Below are 9498 nucleotides of genomic sequence, written 5' to 3' on the forward strand. Positions count from 1 at the left end.
ATAGAAGACATGATATTCTTCACCAGTGAAGGGAGTTACCACCCTGGAAGTCACTCACATTGATAAAAACATGGACTTGGACATCACCCCTCCCCCAAATGTTCAGTCAAAAAATGTGTTAAATAGCAGAGACACAAAGACAAAAACAAACAAAAACCAGTCCCTGCCTTCAAGGAGCTTAGATGGAAGAGGAAAGAGAGGAACCCCACAGACTGGTGGCTAAGCCCAGAATCCACCTCTAAAGACATTTGAGTAGAGGTGAGCTCTCCCAGCTTGGGATCTGAGTGTACAAGCGTGTGTATGTGGTTGTGTGTATGGTGTGAGTGTGTTGTGTGTGAGGTGTGTGTGATTGTGTGTTGTGAGTGTGAGTATGTTGTATGCAAGCATGTATTTGTACGTCTTGTGTATGAGTGTGTTAGTTATATGTGTATTATGTGTGTATGAGTGTCTGCACATGTGTACTATGTGTTTATGTGGTGTGTGTGTGTGTGTGTGTATGTTGTGTGCTGTGTATGTGTGTGCATATAGGTGCTGCCTTCCCCCTCCCTCCTCCCCTTCCTGCAATTTCTCCCTTAGAAGCTGGTTCCAGGTAAGGTTGGGTTTTGCTGCCGCCACCGGGAAAGAGAATGAAACCATGTGCTCGGGGGAGGGGTTGGCTTTTCACTGGATTCCTGAGTCCTTATGTCTAGGGGATCAGGGGGCCCAGGGCTGAGCTTCAGGATCATCTCTGGGGCCCCTGGGGAGTATCTCTGGCTCCAAGATGGCGGGGGCTTTGCTGAGCCCATGGTCCTTGGGGATGGGAGATGACTAAATCTTTGGCCAAATGATATTTATTCAAGTGTTTCCTTTCCCCAAAACTTCCATTGTCTTTGCAAAATGGTTAGCTTCAGTTGAAACATGGAGACCCAGCCAAAGTCTCCCCAAATGGGAAATGAGGAGGCCGAGAGAAGGATGTGTCCTATGGACACGGCCACCCTCCCACTCTTTTCTGAAAATCACTCACTGGCATGGCCCACTTGGAACCAAGGCTGGCTCCCAGATGGCAAAGGAGGCTATCACCTCCACAGACGTGAGGGTCAAATTGAGAAAGCTGATCTCAAGTCTCAAGGCCAATCTGGAACCCTCCAGAGTTCCCCAGACTTTCCTTAAGGGAGGTCAGCAGAGGATTCTCTTGGCATTAGAATCACTTCATGGCAGGGTACTAGGTTCAATTCCTGACTCTGGTTCTTGCTGGCCACATGATGTCTTTACATCTGTGAAATGAGGTATTTAAGCTGGTTGGCCTCTAGGATCCCTTCCATCATTGGCATCCTGTGATGATGCCACTCTCCTTCTTCCCACCCCACCACTGAAGGGTCATTCCAGGAACAAAGACATAACTAGATCACAACCCTTTTCCAGGACCTGATGTGGTCCCAACCCTTTATGTCACCTCTCATCCAACATCTGGGATTTGATGGAGAGGGTATTATTGGGGAGAAGACAGCATGGCAAGCTATGGGGTTTCCTTCATCCAGCTTCTCAGACCCAAACTCAGTTTCTTTGTCTAGGGAGGTAGAAATATGTTTTTGTTTTGGAGTAGAAGAAGGCATTGTATATACTGCCCCCCCCCCCCCAATACACTCTATGGATCACTCAAACTGGACTGTTTGCCATTACCAGCCCAGACCATTTTATCTCCCCACTCTGGGCTTTTGCTTCCAGCTGTGACCTCTGCCTGGTATACTCTCCTTGCTTACCTCAACTTTTTACCCCAACATCCCTTCATGACTCAGCTGGAACGTTCCTCTTCTCTGAGGTTTCTTGTCATCCCCTAAGATGTTACAGTTCCTGCCTCCTTATATTTAAGTATATATTTATCTTGATACTTGTTCTACCTTCCCCCTCTCCTCCCGTCCTGTGTAAGCACCTCATTCTTGTTTCATTCTTGGCCTTAGGTCTCCAACCCAGAGGACAGTGCCAGGCACAGGGCAGTCATCAAAATGATGCTTGTGAGGGCTAAATGGAATGGACTTAGTGGAACATCCTGGGGCAAGTTTCTATAATATCCCCTGTGGGGTCCCTGGCTCCCAAGTAAACAGTCAGGGAGACATCATCGATTTTGTCTTAATGGAGGGGGTGGGGCTGGAATCAGAATGGGGGCTCTCTGTCAGTCACATTGTCCCTTGAACCATCAGTCTCTAGGCTTCTCTTCAGTTCAGTTCACCAAATACTGACCATGGACTAACTCCTTGTCCTGGCTCCTGAGGATGCCCCAAGAGGTGAACTTTGACCAAAGGTAGCTTACAGTCAAAAAGGAGAGAGCCATGGGAGAGAAGATGCTAGCCTGGGCATGGCCTAGACAATGGGGTCCATGGAATGGAAGGAAGCTGAGGTAGAGCAATGAAGCCTTCATGGATTAAAGGAGGGATTTCAGTAAGAGAGGGGGTGCATACAAAAGTGCAGGGAATGGCAAAGGCAGGAAGAAATTGTTGGATTTGAGCACTGGGCAGAGTTTAGAATGGGTAAAGGAGAATGATGTGGGGGAAGAACAAATGGGTGAGGTAGAGTTAGACTCTGGAAGACTTGAATAGCAGAGTCAAGAATTTGGGGAGTAATGGGGAGCTCCTGACAGTTTGGGGGTACAGGTATGACCATCATGATTAAAGCGGGATTTCAAGAAGGTAAATCTGGTAAGAATTATTATCAGTAGACTGGAAAAGGGAGAGATCAGTGATCAGAAAGACCAGTTTTCCCCAAGACTGAATGGAGCAGACCAGGGGTCAATCCATTGGCATATTCACAAAGGCATATTTTGATGTCATCACAAATTCTATTCTTTTGCCCTTTAATTGGTTGTTGAGGTCATCACAACAGCTCTTTGTCAAGCAATGGCTTGGCCAAAATTTGGATATCCCTCTCCTCTACATATCCCATTCTTCTTGTGTGTGTGTGTGTGTGTGTGTGTGTGTGTGTGTGTGTGTGTGTGTTTGTGTGTGTGTGTGTGTGTGTGCATGTGTATGTGTGTGTGTGGCTCTCTGTTGAACCACTTAGACCTGGGGGTTTTTAGTTCTACTAAATTTATGGGACTCCTCTAGCACCTAGGGGGTGCCCCATGAATGCCTAGTGAATGAATGAATGAGCAAGCAAGTGAATGAATGGGGGAGTGAATGAGTGGGCTAGTGACTATGTGAATCAGCTCCAACCCTCCCCCCCAACCACCCCAGATGGAAATAACACCTGGCAGACGTTCTCGTGAATTCCTCCAATTCCCTTGATGCCGAACTTGAAAGAAATGCCCGAGAAATGAGCGGCATCTTCTGTTGGCTCTGGTCCGACTGGGTTAGGTCAGGGCCTGTATTCCATGGACAAGGAGAGTTTCACTCTGAGTCCTCCCCAGGAAGACCCCAGGTGAGGAAGCAGTCATTTGAAATGGTAGAAAGAGAGAAGGGCTGTCCCCTGCCCCCCCCCCCCCAACCTGCCAGGGCTTCTTTATGAGGCAGGAGGTTGCAATTAGGGAAGCCCTGGATCCTCAAGGCTTGTTTGCTCTACATGTGCTACCTAAACCATTCCCTTCTTTCCCCAACTGTTTTGATTTTGTCCGATGGTTGATGGGCAGAGGCATATGTCTGGGTGTGGGGGGCAGGGAGGGTGGCTTCCAGAACCCACCTAATTGGGAGACCAGCGAGTCGCTTTGTTTCCCACCTCCCTCTCCCGAGCCGCCTGGTCCCGGCTGTCGGCGAAGGAATGCGTCTCATGTGTCTGTCTTACCTTTTCTCTGGGCCGGCCGGTAATTGATCGTCGTTGAACTCTGGCGGCCTGGCGTTTCTGGAGCGTACAAAGGGAGAGGTCTGTTTCCTCTCCCAGACAATGGGGGGGTCGGCCCCATCCCAAACATCTGGAAGAAGACTGCAAATTGCAGGCCCTAATCTGGATATTTGGAACAGCCCCTATAATTGGATGTTGGGGTTGTCAGCCAGATGTTGGGTGTCATTTGGACCAGCCAGCCCCCCAGATAGGACAGAGCAGGAGCTAGGAGACCAGACTGACCTCAGGGGCAGGGAGTCATGGTGGTGGGAGGGCAGCTGTAGACTCCTGTCCATTGGGCCCCCAGTCAGAGGCTGACTCCTGAACAGAGGGATCAACGGCCCTGCTCTTCTTCTGAAGTGTTATATTTAATGAGACAAATTCAGGAATGAGTCTGAATCAAACAAAGGAACATATTCCGCTGGTGAAAGCAAAAACAGATGCAACAATGGAGACAATCTGAGTTTTTGGAGGCCAGATTGGAGGGCATCTCAGGTGGGTGGACCAACTCGAGGAAAGGCATGGAGAGAAGGCTGAGTACAATGTGCTTGGGGGACAATGAGCAGCTGGCTGTTATCAGAGAAAGGTGAGCGCTGGGGAGCACTGGGAAATAAGGGGGGGGGGCTTTAGAAGCAAGTGATCAGAGAGAAAGTCAGGGAACCTGATCGAGACTGATGGCCAAGGAGGAGATAGAGAAGGACAGTTAATGATGATGACAGGATTGAATAAGGATGGATGAAGAGGAGATGAATAAATTTGTAGCAGGAAAAGAGTCAGTGGGAAGGGATGAGAGACAGACAGAGAGAGAGAGAGAGAGAGAGAGAGAGAGAGAGAGAGAGAGAGAGAGAGAGAGAGAGGAAGCAAAAGCAGAAACAGCAGAAGCAGCAGCACAGAAGAAGAGAGGAGGCGAGGAGAGAAAAGGAGAGAAGAGAAAGAGAGAAGAGAGGCAAAAAGGAAAGGAAAGGAGGGGGGAGGGAAAGGAAAAGGGGAGGAGCAGAGAGAAGAGAAGAAGGACATCTAAAGACATAGAGCCAGGAAGCTAGAGGCAGAGGCAAAGCCACAGAGAATAAAGAGGAAAATTTCCTAGAACAGAGTGGGGCTGGTATCAAGAGTACAAGTAGTGGAATCTGCCTTGACAAAAGGCATCATGAAGTATGTGGGGAGGAGGGGCGAGTGTTTACAATGTCCCTGTGGCAAGTGCGAAAGGGAAGCAGTTAGGGAGCTATAAGAGTTGCCTTGCTGCAGGGAGAGCCCAGTGGAGCTCATGGAATTCGAGGCTTGGCTTCCTGATTTTCTCCGACTCCAATTAGCAGTGCATGAATGGGGGAAGGCAGAAAATGGGAGTCATGTAAGTTTTCCTGAGATGTGATCAATCAACGGGACAAGGAAGGAGGGATCCATGATCTAGACTTAAAAATCTCAGCCTGGAATCAGAGCCAGATAACACAGTAAGAAGCAGAGCTTAGGTGCTGCAGTGGATAGAGCACTGGCCTTGGAATCTACTTGACCCTTGAAGCAGAACCTAGAGGGAAAGTAAAAAGATGTCAATTTGGACGGGACATTTGGTCCACACAATGGGCCGGGGCTGGGAGGTAGTGACTTCCCTGTCTTTGGAGGTCTTTCAGCTACATCTGAATGGGGATGAAGGAAAGAAAACAGCATCCCTATGATGTTTAGTTGGCAAGGCTGTGAATCTGTCATTAGGAGGAAGGCACGCTCATCATACCCATTGTACAGTTGGGGAAACTGAGGCAAGCAAGATGAAGTAACTTGCTCAGGGCAGCTAGTAAATGCTGACAGCTCTATCCACTGTGGCACTTGATACAAGACAACTTCTTGAAGCCATATAGCTCAGGTATGATTTGGGTGCAGTGTCTCTCAGGTCCCTTGAACCCTTGAGACTGAGGGTCCATGGCCAATTCTGAAGCATGAGTGGGTCATTATCTGGCTTACTATTGACCCAGCAGGGGGAAAGCCCTCACATCTCTGCCTTGGTCTGGGAATAGTGACAACCCTTTTCTCAAGAGCCAGCAGTCTATATTAAAAATGGCCACTCTGCCTAGAAAATAATGGCGTTTGACAGCTGTGGGATGAAAGGGTTCGATAAAAGGAACCTCCAGGGTTTCACCCTTGACATTGCTGACCACCCTCCCTCCTGGCCAAGGCTTCTTCCCACAGTCTAGCTTCCTCAGCCTCTTCCCTCTTTCTTTCAATGTATCCAAATGGCCGAGTGTATCTGCCCTGACCCTTCCCCAGGCCTGACCCCGCTTTCATGGTCATTTCCTCCACAAAAGCCACCCCATGTAAGGTCCCTGACAGCCTTGGACTGTTTGGGCCCTCGCATTTTTGGCTTTTTAACAACAGACACAGTGTGGATGAGGACAATGAATTCCTGACGTTGTTCAATGGAAGAGGTGGCTTTGTACCTTCCAGACAGAGGTGTCTGGGCCATGGGGATGAAGTCGGGAAACCAGAGAGGAAAGGAAGACATTGTTCTAGGGAAGATATTGAATGTTGGGGCCAGGGGGAAATCTTAGAGTTCATCCTGTCCACCCTCTTCCTGTTACATATGGGGATACTGAGACCCAGAGAGAAAAAAACACTTGTCCAAGGTTACTCAGGTAGAGAGTGAATAAGTCTTTTGACTGCCCAAGACATTGGTCCTTGCCTACAGTCAAATCACCAGTGCATTCTATAATTTTCACTCCTCCTTCCCCCTTTTTGTGCTATATCCCTCATACCAGCCTCTCTGGTTTCTTGGGAGGGCACAACCAAACACTCAGCTACCCCGGCTCTCAACCCTAGAGTGCCCCTCAATTCCTCCCTCTCTCTGCCTCCTCCTGGTCCAATCAGGGGCCAAGCCTGGCTCTCCTTTCCAAGTCCTCCCTCCTCTTCACCTCCAACAGGGATCTGCCTAAGAACCACCTCCTAGAGGAAACCTTTCTTACCCACCTCTGCCACCCACCAACACTCACAAAGGCTAGCTCACTCTCCCACCTGAAATTACCTGTGTTGGTTTGTGTTTTTTAAACATCTGAGAATCTATCAAGAGATAAGGATCCATTTAGCTCCTATAGCACTAGCTTAGACTCCAAGGATATGACATGAATGAGACAGTCCCTGTCCTCCAAGAGCTTCCATTCTGCAATGAAGAGACAATAACTACATCAATAAGTCCATACAAAATAAATGGAAGGTACATTTCATGGGAGCGACCCCAGTCCTTGGGAAGGTTTCCCAGAGAAAGTAGTGACTGAGATGAGTCTTGAAGGAAGCCAGGAAGCCTGGGAAGTAGAGGTGGGGGAGCAGCCTGTGGAAAGACCATAGCATCACCTCGTGTGTGTGTGTGTGTGTGTGTGTGTGTGTGTGTGTGTGTGTGTGTGTGTGTGTGTGTGTTGGGGCACCCAGTGAAGAGGCTGATGTACAAGAAAAGATTAGAGTCCATCTTACCTACCCCTATCAATGTTGGGGTTTCCAAGTTTCCCTTGACATGGTGAGCCCTATTTCTTCCACCTCTGCTCCCACATTCACTCCTCTGCTTCTTGCAGTCTCCCCGTTTCCTCCTGGCTGCTCTCGATCCTCCCACTTCCTCTTTAGAGAAAGCAAGAAAATGAATGAAGAGGCTGAAGTTTCTATTTTGGGACTTCCATTGAAGGAGGAAGTGTTCAGATGCCACAAGGTCATCCACCCTCCTAGTGAGGATGTTGCCGGAAGCCTTATGAGAAGCCTCATGTCCGGGCAGCCCCAGTTCCCATTGCATTAACCAAGGCAACTTTAGTCATTTGGACAACTGCTCACAGAGCCTTTTTTTTGGATGCCAGATAGAACCTTACACCCAAACTATCCCTTCGATGGAGCTGGCAAGAATCAAGATACCACAGCATCCTTATCAGCATCTTGCTTGGATCTCCCAGGGAAGGGAACAGGGACTGTCTTATTTCTGGTGTCCAAAATGGTGCCTCTCATATGTGCTTCACAAAATTGAGTTGAATGATCACCTGGGCTTCAGGATGAGAACAAAAAAGGCATAGAACCCTAAAACTGCTGTTATCGAGCAAATTGATCTGAGTTCTTTTGTAAGACAGGAGAAAGAAGCCTAGAATTCAGGAACCATTGGCATCACATCTTCAGCCAACTGTCATCCAAGCTGAATGAATAAAGAGTCTAAATGACTATATGTATGGGTACATACACACCATTGTATAAAGGTTTACATGTATGTGGAAGTGATCAAATAGACAGGGAAGGTCCAGGGCACAAACACAGATGGGTTGTTCTTGCAGCAGCGATGTTGATGTATTCTGGTGCCATATTTCACTGTTGTCATTGGCCAAGTCTCTAGCACTTTTGTGTGCTCTCTGTCTGATCTATATAGTCCATGATGGGGGGTGTCCAATCTTAGTACTTCCTTAGACTTGGTCCTGGGACAACATAGAAAAACACCCTCAAGATTTTTTACCTCTAAGGAAATCCTTTTCTCAGAGTCTTGGCTGGATGGGGCATTTCCTTTCCAGAAAGAACTCCTTCTCCCTGGATACCAAGTCTTTTAATTCACAACACCAGGCCTTTGCCTCTATTTCCTGGTCACCTAGGACAAGGCCTTTTTCTCAGGCCTTTCCTTGATTTAGGGTCTGAAATTTCTTGTGGCTCCCTGCTTAATAGAGGGCAGCTAGGGAATGCAGGTGAGTACTGGTACTAGACTCCTCTTCCTAAAATCAAATCTGGCTTCAGACCCTCACTAGCTGGGTGACCCTGGGCCCGTCACTTCACCCTCTTTGCCTCAGTTTCCTTGTCAGTAAAATGAGCTGGAGAAGGAAATGGTAAACCTCTCCAGTATCTTTTCCCAAGAAAAGGTCAACTGGATCCCAGAGAGTTGGATATGACTGTAAAATGACGCAACAATATCAACAACAGCCCTGCTTAATATTTGAATGTTAAATTACACCCAATCAAGACCGCTTTTAGGAGCTTTTCATAGCTGACTGCCCCAAATCCTCAGGGTCTACTCTGTTCTTCCAGTTTTGTTGGCCCCCAAACTCTTTTGGTTTCTCATGGAAATGAATAGGAAGGAAAAGACAGAGGAATAAAACTAAGCCAGGGGTCGATGGCATTGTCATCTTCTTACTGAGATGAATTCCTTCAATCCAAAAATATTTATTTAGCATGTGGGTGTGAGGCACCAAACAGCCTGGAGCTACAAAGTCTGACATCAAGGACCTTTATTCTAACAAGGGAAACAACTTGTAGGTAGGCTATACGTGGTATGTATTTATCATATATTCTATGTATTAAATAGTAAAGGGAAGATGGGTAGTGCACTGGATAGAATACTGACCTTGGAGTCAGGAGGACAGGAATCCAAATCCAGCCTCAGGCACTTGCTACTTACTAGATGGGCAAGTCACTTAACCCCGATTGCCTCACATCCAGAGCCATCTCCAGTCATATTCATATGGGGCCACTGGATGACTTTGGAGGAGAAAGTGAGCTTGGTAACTTAGCACAGTCACACCTCACTCCAATCCAATTCCCATGCTTGTCATGGCATCATTTCCCTGATGTCATGGTCTTCTTCAAAAATGAAGGGCAAGCATTATTGTTGTTAGACTACATGGGGTATAAGTGTTCAGAGAGGATGGGCACCACTGCTGTGAGGGCTGCTGCTCATCCGCCTTCAGTGCCACCTTCATCTAACTCTCACCTGTGACTCCA

General features: G+C 47.8%; 1 long non-coding RNA gene across 1 annotated transcript; it reads left to right on the forward strand.

Annotated features, from left to right (window-relative positions):
- Nucleotides 1–2870: 2870 nt before the first annotated feature.
- On the forward strand, nt 2871–7910 carry LOC141516606 (uncharacterized). The gene is made up of 3 exons (XR_012476763.1): nt 2871–3390; nt 4094–4372; nt 7335–7910. It is a non-coding gene; the product is annotated as an uncharacterized LOC141516606 (long non-coding RNA).
- Nucleotides 7911–9498: the final 1588 nt, after the last annotated feature.

Source organism: Macrotis lagotis, chromosome 3 (assembly GCF_037893015.1).
Source record: "Macrotis lagotis isolate mMagLag1 chromosome 3, bilby.v1.9.chrom.fasta, whole genome shotgun sequence".
Classification (NCBI taxonomy): Eukaryota; Metazoa; Chordata; class Mammalia; order Peramelemorphia; family Peramelidae; genus Macrotis; species Macrotis lagotis.